Source organism: Diorhabda sublineata, chromosome 2 (genome assembly GCF_026230105.1).
Source record: "Diorhabda sublineata isolate icDioSubl1.1 chromosome 2, icDioSubl1.1, whole genome shotgun sequence".
Lineage (NCBI taxonomy): Eukaryota > Metazoa > Arthropoda > Insecta > Coleoptera > Chrysomelidae > Diorhabda > Diorhabda sublineata.
The window spans coordinates 33,998,391-34,012,960 of record NC_079475.1 but is presented as its reverse complement, the minus strand read 5'-3'; the positions used below and the strand labels follow the sequence as shown (position 1 = coordinate 34,012,960).

Sequence of the window (14,570 nt, the reverse complement as noted above, 5' to 3'; positions counted from 1 at the left end):
CTGAAACTTGATTTTTTCAAATATAATATAGTATAGGTATATGCTCACAAATATTATCTCTATTACATTATCTCTATACTTATCAATTTCTTACGTCCATTCTTTATTCGATTCAAAGATGGAGAAAAAAATTCGTATGCTGAGAGAAATCTTCTAATATCAAAACGTGAATGACTATTATTGCGAAAATCTTCCACTCCAAATCCACTCGGTCCTCTGTTGACGTGATCCATTACGAAATAAATTTCTGTTAGCCGAGTAACTGATTCTCACTCACGCAACCCTTTCCCTCGGGCGCCGTTTAACCAAAATAATATTTGCAAAATCTCATTCATCACTACCCTACGAAATGTCATCAGAAATGGGGTGGAGGAGTTATACCAGCAATTACATACGACGCATAATCTTCACGTTAGACAGTCAGTATAAAGTGTGTACTTTGTTGTTGGGTTGTTAGTTTGGTACTACAGCTGCTTCAGTAGCAGCAGTACAGCAGCAGTAACATGAATCTTGATCAACATATTATTTCCATTTTTTCCCATGCTAGAGTCTATAGTAATGATAATAACTTTGAAGTCTTAGATGCGATTTAAACTGCTCAGTTAGATACGAGGGTCAATCAGGTAATTACAAAATGTGCGAAAAGTGGGAAATGTTCAAGCATGCGATAGATTATGGATGAGAATATTGAAGAGAATAAAATATTTTGCAAGATAGCGCAGTCTATTTATATGACCAAGTTTTCCAAAAAGTATGCAGCGAATTCATTAAAGCTATAACATTCAGTTTCTCATCATATATGTAGATTCAAAGTCAAGCTAGAATATAATTACGTAATTTTTCATATAGTAACTGCAAAAATACATTACAAGGTGAGAATATTTTGCGAGCCCATTGGCAACTTTTTTGTAGTTGTTCCAAGAAAGCGATGGGTTGGCAAATTTGCTAAAACAGATGTAGCGAATTCTCACTCAAGTCAGTGTCTGTTTAACCACATCTCATCAAGAGATCCATGACTTAGTAAGAGATTTAATCCCACTCAGACTTGAAGCAAAAATATTAGTTCTATGGCTAAAACTGTGCTTGCTCAACTATGATGTTAATTTAACTAATAAAAGAAGGCGTAAAGAAATATTTTCCATATTTTGTAGAAAAGAAGACAGACTTTATTGTTGCAATGATGTAAAAGATTAATTTGTAATAATCGGAACCCCCTGCTTACCGTCTTTTTATTAACAGCTCTACAGAAATTTTAAGAGTAATCTTACTCTATATTTGAAATAAATTTTTTTCCCTACTACTCGCTCATTCTATAATATTCAGAGGAAATTACGAAATCATTACAATGGTGTTTCAAACTTCGAAGTTTGGCCAGTAACAACAAATTTCAAGGTGCTAGGTTTTTTGGTGGGATTGCAAGACGAATACACAAAATATCCATGCTATATTAATGTTAATGATAAATAAACAATTCTAAAATCCGATCAAACTTCTTTCCTGGGTTGAACATAAAACTACGCCTCATGAGGCAATTTGTGAGGGAACTTTGTCAAGACTCCAAAACTTCAGAATACTTCCCTAAATTTTCAGAAATTGTCGCTTAAACTCTCATCGGGCGAATAAGTGTGGTTCAGCCTGATGATCCATGGCTTCCTTGGCACTAAAAAGCTCACAATTTTAAAGAGCTCATTGCTTTTATGCTTGATAATTTCAAGTTTCAAGGAATACCGAATGTTCCTTGAAATGTTCTCTATGCTCCCTTAGATCACTTCAAAGGTTACTTAAAGGCATATTCAGAAGAGCAACAAGAACGCTTCCATCAAGATGTGATAAACTTTGAACAGCGTTATCAAGGACTCTATGATGGGTATAGTCGGGATCCAGCAACAGAAATACACGACCAAGTTCCTTTGAAAAGATAATTGGTAGAATGCATCAGAAAGTTGTATAATAAAACCTAGTGAACGTCAGATGCGCCCTGGTGGCTGGGATGAGATGATGAGTGAAAAGAAATTTAGAAAGAAATTTCTACCTATCCAAAAATTTGTAAAACTGTAACTATCCCAATACCTCGAGCAAACCAAATAATCAACTGACTATACTATAGTGTATTATACGTCGGTTGGCGCTTCGAACACGAAAAAAAATATATTTTCAGAAATTTCCTCTCAAATAAAAATTTTATTGACGATAGCTTATATGTAGATGTGAATAAAAATATAAGTCAATCAAAGCAGTATATTAACAATCAGCTTACAAATTTTCAGCTGGGAGGAAATGACTGAATATCTTTTTTTGTCGTGCGTGTGAAGACTACTGCCGCTTATCCCACCCACTGAGCCGCAGATGATGTTCACTAGGCTTTATTACATAACTCTCTGATGCATGTCACCAATTATCTTTAAAAAGGAGATAATTAACCAAATTTTCACCTGGCTCCCGGACTAGTAACTACATTTGGAATCTAACACGAGAAAGTTCCACAGAAGAAAATTAATTCTAATCCCACTTTGTTTTTCTTTTTATTAATTTGGAGATTTGTTCTCATTTTTATTTGCAAATGACATTGATTAACACATGAATTATAGTTTTTCAACCTAAATTAAAAAAATTGAGCATTCTTTTCTTAGTTAGACATAAGTAATCAGCACTACATCTCTTACAAATCGTAATCACTTGTTTTATACAGATATGGTGTTTATCACATCATAGAATTCCAATTCATAGAAATATCGTGATTTGCTTAGTTTTATACTTATGATACTTGCAACCTCTAATCCACTAATTTATCTGTCCTGATTGGTCCAATTATGGTTTTATTAGATGAATATTTATATATGATATGAGCGGAGTCACAAACTTACCCATAATGTAAAATAGAACTCAAATTGACACAAACATTGCTATAAATTTCTGTCGAAATACTATTTGTGAATGTTATTAGAATGAATATTTGTCCAATATGACGAAGAATGCGAATAAATACAAGAGTAAGTAGGACGTTTAAGAGGAAATAAATTTTTGAATATAGTATACAAATCTTCTTTGGGAGAAACAATATATCAGAGAACACTATGGATTCACCACTTTTATCATGTTGAATTTTGAACTCAGATTTTCATATCCGGTGATATTTCTTCATATTTACATATCTCATAAACCGGTTCATGATATAAAGCAAGAGATATTTCTTGCTATATTTGCTGATATATTCAGTTTAGGCCAGTAAGTGTTCTCAAAATGACATGTATTCCATGATATTTTTAAACATTGAAAAATTCAGCTTATTCATAATACATATCGATTTAAAACGAATTCTCGGTTTAAGAAAAACGAATAAAAGCAAATATGCTCCATTAAGATCAATACACTTTGCATGCATAAATCAATTGGTGCCAAATACGGCGGATGACCCGTCAAATCGATGTTTTGAATGTTAAAAAAAGTGAGAGCTCGTATTGTCGTGGAGGAGAATGATTCGTCTGATGTTGGTATACTATTCAAAATTGACCGTTTTACGTTGCTCTTATGGAAAGGCAACATATCCAGTTATTCCGAAAAACCACTTACTGCGAACTGCTTCGTGCCTGAACTTTTGTTAGTTTCGGCCCATAAAATCGATTATTGTTTAGTTTCGAATTCATACGAATTTGTCGCTTATTACGATTCTATAGAAGTCTTTTTAAACACCTCGATTGAATGTTTTCAGCATTTCTTCGCACCAATCGATACGACCTTTTTTGAGCGATTGTCAAATTATGCGGTATTCAATACGACCAAATTTTTTGACATCCAAATGTGCATGCAATATTGAATCTATGGGAGTGGAACTGATGTCCAAGTATGCTTCAATCTCACGGTATATCTGTTAACGCACAACATCATGTTTTCTGGCACAACAACCGACTTTGGATGATCTTCACGAAATCAATTCCTGTAGTGGAATATGAAGACGGTTGAATTCAGAAAACCAGAGAAGCCTAATAGCTCGAGATGGTGCTTCATCACCAGAAGTCGAAACGAATTAATCGGCTCACTATTGTTGGTTTAATCTACGTCGAAAGTCATAGAAAATAATTTTTCGAGCGAGATGAATGTTTGAAGTATCTATAGACAACTCAAATAGCTCTCGTATGACAACATGTTCTGGGTATGTTCACCACTGAAAATGTCAAACTTGATGGACTATGATGGTAATGTGAGATTTGACATTCACATAAGTGTCATTATATCTTAAAACTTAAGTAGCTACCCTCGTACAAAACAGTTATCTCAACTAATATATTAAATACGAGTACAATACTTTTCTAATACAGCGTATATAGTTCCTGTTCCTTTACTTGTAAATAATACTTTTTTTGTTTAGATGGAAAATTTTCTAGCAATCGACGTGCAGACAGCACTTCAATATATCATTTTGTTCGATATTATATAATGTTTTTTTTTATACACTTCCATTACGCAATAGAAACAATAGGTTTTGTGAACAGCAATATGCTTCAAAGTATTGAATGTGAAATAATGAAAAGCATATTTGTTTACCCAACATCATAATATTTTACATGCAATTTATCATGTCTGATACAATTTTGTATTCAAGAATCAAATTAATTACAATCATATTTTACACTTTGTGAATGTTATTCAGTAGGTTTGTTTGATCTACCCTTCAACAAATTATCCATCATAAGCAGGTAAAGATAAAATGAATTATAAATTGAATTCAAAAAATCTAAATCAGTTGTAAAATTTCTTATAATCTTCCACGAATACAACTACTATCACATTTTTTAGAAACGGGCATTTTCCTTTACCGAATCACGAGTAGTTCAAATATAGAGGGGCGAGTACCTCTCCCAAGTGTATGAAAGGTGTTCGCTTTTCAAAAAGGCGAAGAAGTGGTGGTTAACCTGCCACATGCGCTGCGCCCCAGAACAAGTGTGGGTGACAAAACTTCTAAATTGACAGGCTGGGAGTTTGCACGCGTTTCCTTCAGCGGTATAAAGAACAAGGAGAAAATTGACCATAAACAACACTTGGAAATATCACCATATGAAGAAGATGAGCTGCGCAAAGTTTATACTGTCAGCGGGAAAGGCGTTGTGTACCATAATAGCTTGATTTTTTCATGGGACAACTGTGAACGTGCAGTATTATAGTAACCTCCTAAAAAATGGTTGAAACATATCAAAAAGACGCGATATTCTAATCAGTAGTGCAAAATTATTGCAGCAGAACGCCAGACCGCATACATATTACGATGACAACGTTGAACAAATTGGGTTGGGAAGCACTGAAACCTCCTTCTTATAGTCCCGATATGTCGCTATGTGATTATTACTTATTCGTTCCATTGAACCACGCACTTGGTGGACTGCGATTCGAAAACAATTCGGAGATAGAAAGAAGTATTCGTGTGCGAATGGTTACGTGATACGCCGAGAGATTTTTACTGAAAAGGTATCCTAAATCTTTCGGAGCGGTGACAAAAGTGTATAGAATGATTAACAAAGCAATCCACACGATGACGAGAGATTTCGAAAGCCGACAAGCTAATTCACAATAGCGTTTAAGATTTACTAAGATTTTCAAAAACGACTGGTAGCTAAACAAAAATTGATGACCAAAGTACAGCAATCTTTAGATGAAGAAACGTACTCATGGTTCGGCTTTCTAGATATTTGGCTTTTACAGATATCTGCTTTATTATCTTCTTAACCATTTGCACAATTACTTATGGAGTTCCGTGTAGCAACAAGTTTGATTCAATACTATATATTGTGTATGCAGCAGAACTAACTACGTGAAATAATATTGCTGGAACATATGCTGTTTTCTCACGTTCAAGTCAATTTGGTATCCACGTTACTATACATTGATTGCTTTAAATTCAAGAAATGCAAATCCCAAAACGTTTCTCAGAAATCGAAGCGTAATTATAAACCTGAGTTAAACATATTTAGAGTAAATGTATTAAGCAAACAGCATTTATCTTTACAAAGTCAAAATTTGTTACATTTGTAAAGAAAGTAAAGGAGGTAGCCAAGTAAGGCGCATGAAATTTTAGGAGAGTTGATTTTAGAAAACAAAAATATTCATAAGTTGGTAATTCTTCATAACAAATGTACTTTTGCTGTTCCGTCTTACTAAAATTGTCGATATTGGAGCGAAGGCAATCCCCATAACAAATGGAAAAGGATGGCAGTATTTCAAGAAAGTGTACTACGAAATAAGAATCATTTCTTGACATTTCTTGAAGGAACGTTGAATCAGCATACTTAGTTTTAAATTTTGAAGTGATTTATTGACTAACTTACTCGAATAATCGACATACTCATGGTTATGGAGAATGTGTGACACATTGGCCCACTGGATCGTAGGACTATTCGGTAATGGATTATTTGTTTGGGGAAAATAAAACACATAGTTTATCAAGAAGTCGTTTCGAATGATAGTCAATTATTGAAAAACGGAATACCTCGTATAGTTCAATCACTTACCATAGAACAACTAACTTTTGCTGAAAAGACTAGGTTAAATAAGGAACGATAAATCAGACACGAATCAAACAATCAGAAAATCTAACAACAGTTGAAATTGTGAAAATTAAGGAGGAGAGAATGTTAAGATGATATTGGTGACCGAAACAAACAAAAAGGAAAGAGGCGGCAGATCAAGAAGGAAATGGACTACAAAAATAACAAACAAACTGGAAAAAAGAGGATGGGCTAAACAGGAAGCAACTGAAACAAATATAACTTGTAAACTTATGGCAGATGGTAAGTTAATACTTCGAGAGCACGATTCACATAGTCTAACAAATGTTTAAATAATCCAGTTATCCAGATATTAGGGGTGAACTTTTTGTATGAATCTATTTTCAAGCTTTTTGCTAGACGAAATATATCATATGATGTATTTTAAAGAGTGAATGAAATAAAAACTATTTTATCTATATAAAAATATATATAAACCAATATACTGGAGCTTGCAGCAAATTTTGGAAAATAAGAACTCTTCATTAAACTAAGAATCGATGCTTTCGAGAAGTGTTCGTCTTATCGTGAAGGAAAGTTCAATTTGAGAATGATTTCCTAGATGGTTTTTTAACGAAGTAAGTCATAGCAAAAGATTAAGAAGTTGAGTTTCACATTGCTTGTGCATGCTGTAAATAATATTAGATTAAAAATTATTAAATACGTGTAAATATTTGAAATATGTAAATGAAATTGATTTAATCATTTAATAATCAATTTCAGTTTCAATACAAATAATAAGGCTCGGAATTCTTAAAACTATGAACGTAAGGATTGTATGAATACTATACTTTATCTACTCTTTTGCAAATCTTGATAAACCCACTATTCATAGTTAGCTAAAAAACAACTGGTTAGGACAGGGGAGTGGAAAGTTTCGTTACATTTATGACAGTACTAATTAACTAACTGACAAACTATGATTTTTGAATAGGCTGGAGCTGAAAATTTCACTTCTTAAAACTTCTAATTCTAACCTAAACAGTGAATAATTTGCCTTGTAAGGTTTATAGTTGATAATGAGCATTATATTGTACACCAGAGACTATTCAATCAATATAAATCATATAGATTTTTATATTATATATCAGGAAGACTTTGACATTGAAGATTGAATTCCAGTATTAAGATGATGTTTACTATTAGAATGAGTATTGTAATGATTTTAATGGAGTACTGAGTATAATATTCCATGAAATTAATGAGAAAATTCTCGATTGAAACCATATTCTCAATTTTCCAATTTATTAAATAAAATAAAATTTTAGACGTCAAGCGTAAAAATGTTTCATTAATGGACCTGTTTATTCAAAAATTTGAAAAACGCAAAAATAACTTTAGTCTCATTTTTTGAACTAAATATTATATTAAGAAAACTGTATCTCTCACTCTTTACTTAATTAAAATAATTGAAAAATCTCTAACGGATATGCATGACGCCGTTAGTTCAAATGGAAATCATTTTCTGTCCAATGGTTCTCAATGTACATTGTGAGTAACGTGTAAAAGACTATCAAGAATATTCTATCTGTCATAGAAAATGTAGGGCACGATATATTGGCTTAGAATGATATCAACGAATTTATTATGCTGTGATTAACTGGAGAAACGTAATGTAGAGCAAGTAATTGTGACGAAGCTGATCCAGCTACTCAGATGTTACCTATCTCATAGATGAATTGGATATAGAGGGAACATATGAGGGTGTTTATTGATTCATATTGAACTAATATCAAGTCTTTTCTATCATTCTATGGTAAAATATTCCAATCCACTCTTATTCTTCGATCTATTTAAACTATGTAAACCATAGAGTTGAATGATATAGGGTGTTCACCCGATAGTTGGATGAAGTAGTGATTTGGAAACAACATTTTTACTTCTTAACTAGCAAATGGAATTGGACAGTATGGCTATGGTATAGAAAGAACTGGAATCTTTAAAACTGTCACTGCCACTATATTATTTCTAAAGATTCTTTGTCTTAAAGTGGATAATGTTTCAGTATTCCTCCCAAAAGTTTCGGCATATTTTTGGAGCTAAATAACAATGACAATGAAAAAATGATATTTCCCTTCAAAACCATAGTAATAAATGGAAAATACATGCATATAATTTGAAAGAGTCCTAAGAATATCGAAGTATCTAAGCTTCTTCAGCATCAGTATGATGATGAACTACTGTTAGTCGATTCATTGAGATGTGTAATAAGTCACTCATCGTTGAAAAACTACACAAGAAAAACTTTCAAATAATGAGAAGGAAGAAGTGAAATATGTTCTATATCACATTCAATCAAGTTAGTTTAATAACATAGCGTTTCAGCAATATGATGGTTTCATACTTTATAATAAGAAGCAAATTGGTAGAAACCTGGTGATGAGACAAAAACCCTGAAGCCAGACACTTTCAATAGAAAATATTTATCATTATTTCTCCACATCACTCGCGTCGTTTCAATTTTTAATAAAAAAAACCTGACCTGCAGTATAAAATTGAAGAAATAGTGTTAAAGAACCTTTTCGGGTACAAGATTCATTAATTGTCTTATGGTGCTAATTTTTTATTACACTCTTAGACTTTTCATACATTTTCAAATCGATTGTCTCATGAAGTCCATCAGCTTGAGGACTGAATATTCCATGGAGTTGTTTGATCCTTGCTTTTCTAAGACTATTATTACTGAGAAATACACGTTTTGATAAACGGTCACATTGACATAGATTGTGCTTCACACTTTTGATCAACAACCAATTTCATATTTCTCAACATGCAACAACAGATTTGTATTTAATGAAATTGCAATTTGAAATATCACGTCATTATCCATTGACTTTATCTAAGAATATTCATGGATGGTAACATAGTGATATAATCTTTGCCACTGAACATCCTTTTCATGTTCCCTGGTGGAGTGGTTATATTAGTTTCATGAACCCTCAAGGTAAAACAATTGGTATCTCTACTTTCTTCGTATTCGGACATATTAATTTCCTAATAAAATTGATATTTAGGAATATAATTATCATTTACATGATTAAAATTCAGATTGAATTCATTTCGGATTCTAGCTGAAATAGATTCACTATATTTTTAAGATGTTTCTTAGCCTCATTGAGTGGCCTATTGCATCAAAGAGCTACATCGCGTATCTCAACTGATGCAACCAACCTTTATTAAATTAAAATAACTTTTAGTTTTCGGCTTTACGCAGCATTCTTTTCGGAAAAAGAACGCAAAATGAACAGTTTGAATTTAGAAATTGTTTCTACATCTTCATTTACTAACAAAAGATGTCATAGCTATAGCTATATTATAGTTAATTACAGTCTAATCTACAACTTCTATTCTATTCTATTCTATATACTATTTTTAAAATTGTATGGATTAGCTTATTCGATCCAGAAATGTATCAAAATTATTGTTCGAAAAAAGGAAATTTAATTTAATTTAATAAGAAAATGCAAATTCTTTGAAATGTAATTCCATTGTTCATAATTTTAATCTAACACTGAAAATAGCCCTCTGCGCGCCATCGAAAGCAAGTACGTCAAAAAATTAAGGAACTTCAAGTAATTAAAAAAAAACATGGTACAATTTGAACATTTTAGAGCAGTGGTCGGGGAACCGAGGTAAATTACCCCAAATGGGGTAAAAATGAAACTTTTGTGAGTAAAAAGTATATATTTTTAATTTGCTATTTTATAAAACTGTTCGATAGATAAGGGTAAGCCACAATTTAAAAATTTAATTCAATTATGTCAAAAGCTGCAAAGGCTTTCAAAATTGCACATGAAGGGGCGGTTGAAAAATTGCTGCCATTTGGAACAACATATTTTTGCGAACAATGAACTCTAATGAACATAAAAACGAAGAACAGAAATCGATTAAACGCCGAAGACTGTATTCAAATAGTTCTTATATAAAAAAGTCCCAATTTTGAAGCAATTGTATCGAACATGAAACAACATCATTTCACCAAAACGTGAAGGAATAATGTTTTCAACTATTCTTTGTTTTTCTAATTTTTTCAATTCTAATTTTTGTTTGTACCACCATTATTATTGTTATTTTTCATTATTATAATCATTTTTATTATTATCATTATTATAATTATTATAATTTGTTACAGTACCCCAAATTTTCTACCTTGAATTGTACTCCAATGGGTTTCAATTTGTTATATATTACTTATATTACTATTATTACCGTTATGTATTACTACGTATTAATTGAAGTTTTAGCTATTGTTTTCTTTTTAATATTATCATGGAGGGGCTATAATATTAAAGATGCTAAAAAGAGGCGATTTTGTTTTTTTTGCTCTTAGCCATGGGGTAATATCAACTTACACAAGAATATTTTGGGGTAATGATTAAAAAAGTTCCGAGACCGCTGTTTTAGAGAGTTTATTCCTGTTAGAACTTTTCATTTAAAAAAATTATTACACTTAACACCAATTATTAATCAACAAAAGTTTATGAAACTTTATTAATTGTTCTAAATCAGAATGCTAGATAATTGTGAATTTTTTTTGCTTAGTGGAGCCTCAAATATATACAAAACAAGATTGCTTCAAAAGAGTTCTGAAAATTTGAAGATACTTTTTTCATAATATTTTTTAAGTTAACGATAAAAGAAGAAGCAGTGATGTTATACAGTAAAACAATAAATAATCATATTAATCAACTGTGCAACTAAACGTGACACTTGAAACGTATTCTGCTTACCTCAATTCCAAATATATTTGCAAGTATTTTTTATTCTGGAAGATTTCGTTAAAAATATAATATGTATGCGCCATCGAAGTCTCTTTTTGTCACAGCCTTATTACAAAAAGTATGACTTTAATGCCTTTATACATAAATAACTATTTATTAATTGAAAAATATTCTTTCTCCTTTTATCTATCAATTATTGATATAAAAATTTATTATTTTCGAGAAATTCATTTTCACAAATTTGAAGAGAACTGTCAATTATGATTATGAGAATTTTCATTTGTTTATATAATTATAATTATCAATAGACTTTCTACCAATGTCTATTCATAATAGATTTATCTTCATTTATTTTTATTTGAGATATTCTTTGGAACTGTGATTGAATATTATGATGAATGAATTGGAGAAATTGTGAGTTTAGCTATTAAAATAGTCCAATGAATTGGAATAAAATATTTTTATACTTCTAATAGATTAGAACAAAATCACCCAGATTTTTCATCTAAAAAAATTGGAGGCGCCGGGCATCGATCCCGGTACCTCTCGCATGCTAAGCGAGCGCTCTACCATCTGAGCTACGCCCCCTGTATAATAAATAAATCACTAATTATACAATTGTTCAATATACTGATCTACTTTCAATAATTTGTTGAAAGGAGTGGTCTTGTACGTAATTCACAAAGATACTACTACGACATACCTTAAAAAATTGTTATCTTGTAAGATGCCGTAGAATTACAAAATTAGCTTTGCTTTCATTTTTAATTATCAGATATATCAATCTTTCCAATATTCAGCTGTTATTATTATAATTTTTTTTGTCTAAAGATCGATTTGTAATGTAGAGATATTAAAAAATATAATTCTAATATTACTCAATTGCATAGATGTAAATTAGAGAAAATTAATTGACCCTAAGTAACTATAATATTTTCTATCTATCCACAAAACTTAATCTGGAAACTAAGGTGGATAATGAAGCAATTCGAAGCCCAATTCATGCAATCGTTGTTTTGTGATTTGTGATACAATACATTATTTTAATGAAGCAACAAATAACGCTACGTTGTAATCACTCTTTATTGTTTTCCCTTTTTAATATAATCGATGGATATTATATCATGTACATCCCAAAAATACTGATGTCATAATATTGCCAGTTGATTTTTACGTCTTTCCACGCTTTAGAATCGGTTTATCAAGTGCCGTCCACTTGGCTAACTGTAGATTGGACTCCAGTATGAAATGATAGAGTCATGTTTTATCCATTGTCACATATCGATACAAAAATTAATTGATCAATTCGTTGTTGTATGAGCTCGCTCAGAACCCTCTATTCGTTCATGATATATCCAACACGTTCCTTTGATGTCTTTAGGGTCAAAGCTATCTCAATCAGTTTCACTAGGTTATCCGAAATTACTTTGTACATTTTTTTATGTTTTCGGCGGTGGCAAATTTTTTGGGGCATCTACCGCGTGCATCAATCATTGCAAACTACTTTCCAATGGCTGGTTTTCCTGGAGCAATGTTCATCAAATTATACTTGTGCAAATTTAATAGTTATCGCTTCATAAGTTTGTGAGTTATTACATTTTGAGCAACTTTTGTAGGTTTGAAAAAGTCAATAGAAAGGAATTAATTTCATGTGTTAATGAAGCATTGTTTTTTACAAAAAAATAGTACTAAGACCAAAGCTTGAATTGGTAAACTTTGGTTCAGAAAAACTAAGCGTTGAGAAATAGTTTACAAAGCCCAGGACAATGCACGCCCAAAAGAGTTTGTCAACGACGAAAACGTCAAAAAATGTTCAATTCCATAAATTACCAGTTAATAATGGAGAGTTGACACTTTACAGAAGCCCCTCCCCGAGGGGCTACCACATATGATAAACGCGTATGAAGTTCCTCTTGACTCACACTGTATACTTGTCTTTTGAATTTTATGAATTTAATACTAGTAGCGCCTTCTATGTGTATTATTATATGGTATCAACAAAATTATGTTTGAGTTTAGATGTAATATAACTTTTTAGTAATATTTATTTGAATATACAGAGTGAGTTTTATGCATGAAACACTTTAATTATCTCGGAAACGGCTCCTACGATTTTCATAAATATTTGTGAGTATTTATATACTAACCGAAATCCTATGAAGATCTACTGTCAGTAAATTAGTGAAAAAGTTTAACGAAACTGGCTTAGTAAATGATTTATCCACAACAGGGCGTAGAAAAACTGCATCAACTGAAAACAAATATTTAGTTGTTCGTATCCTGTTAGAAGACCAGGGAACTTGATATTTCCCAAACCTATACAAAGTAACGTCGGTTCAAGAGTTGTCAAATGACGATTTTGATAGACGTGAAGAAAAATCAAAACGATTTAAACTTTTTAAGTAATATTATGTTTTGCGATGAGGCTACTTTTTGTATTAAGGGAAACGTGAAACGGCAAAATTGTAGATACTCACGTAATAATCCTCGATAGATGCGTGAATCCCACACCCAATATCCCGAAAAACTTAATGTAAGGGCTGGGATGATACGCGACAAAATAATTGGTCCCTTTTTCATTGAGGGTAACTTAAATGGTCCGCCGTATTTAGATTTATTTAAGAATAGTATTATACCTAAGTTGGCTCGGATATTTTCAAATCCAATAGGCGACAAATTTCAATTGCATTTGAAAAAACTTCAGTATTAGAAGTTTTCTGACAATAAAAATATCCCAAACGACAATATTTGCCTACAACAAGATGGTGCCTAACCTCACTATGCGTGAATGGTGAGGCAATACCAAATAATGTGTTTCCCAGAAGACGAATTGGAACGCATGGTTTTATAGAATGATCCCCACGATCACCCGGCATGAATCCATTAGACTATTTCCTGTGGGTTCACTTATAAAACATCGTTTATAAAACCAAACCTGCCAATATTCAGGAATTAAAAGAGAGAATTACCACAGAGATAAGAATTGTATTGAAGAAAATGAATAATATTTTCAGCATCTGCTGTAATCGCGTTTCATATATATTTTCTAAAATTCGTAATTTTTCTACTTCACAAGCCTTTTAAGAGATAATTGACGCATTCCATACATATAACTCACTCTGTATAGCTTAATAATGAGAGTTTGATAGAATTGATAACGTTCCTTTTTACTAATACCATACTTGTTTGATAATGATAAAAATTACCAACAAAGCTTTTTAATACTTACATACTTTTCAATATCTCATATACTAGCAGATTAAATAATATAATGTAATGGACTTTGTTATACTCGTATTTGTTTCGCCTTTCA

The 14,570-nt window shown here is 31.8% G+C and overlaps 1 protein-coding gene and 1 non-coding gene across 2 annotated transcripts in view; both read right to left on the bottom strand.

The window, feature by feature from the left end:
- LOC130453317 (uncharacterized) overlaps positions 1-14,570 on the bottom strand; it is a 688,318-nt gene that overhangs the window by 273,053 nt on the left and 400,695 nt on the right. The gene's annotated exons all lie outside the window — the stretch shown is intronic.
- Positions 11,773-11,845, bottom strand: Trnaa-agc (transfer RNA alanine (anticodon AGC)). The gene has a single exon. It is a non-coding gene; the product is annotated as a tRNA-Ala (tRNA).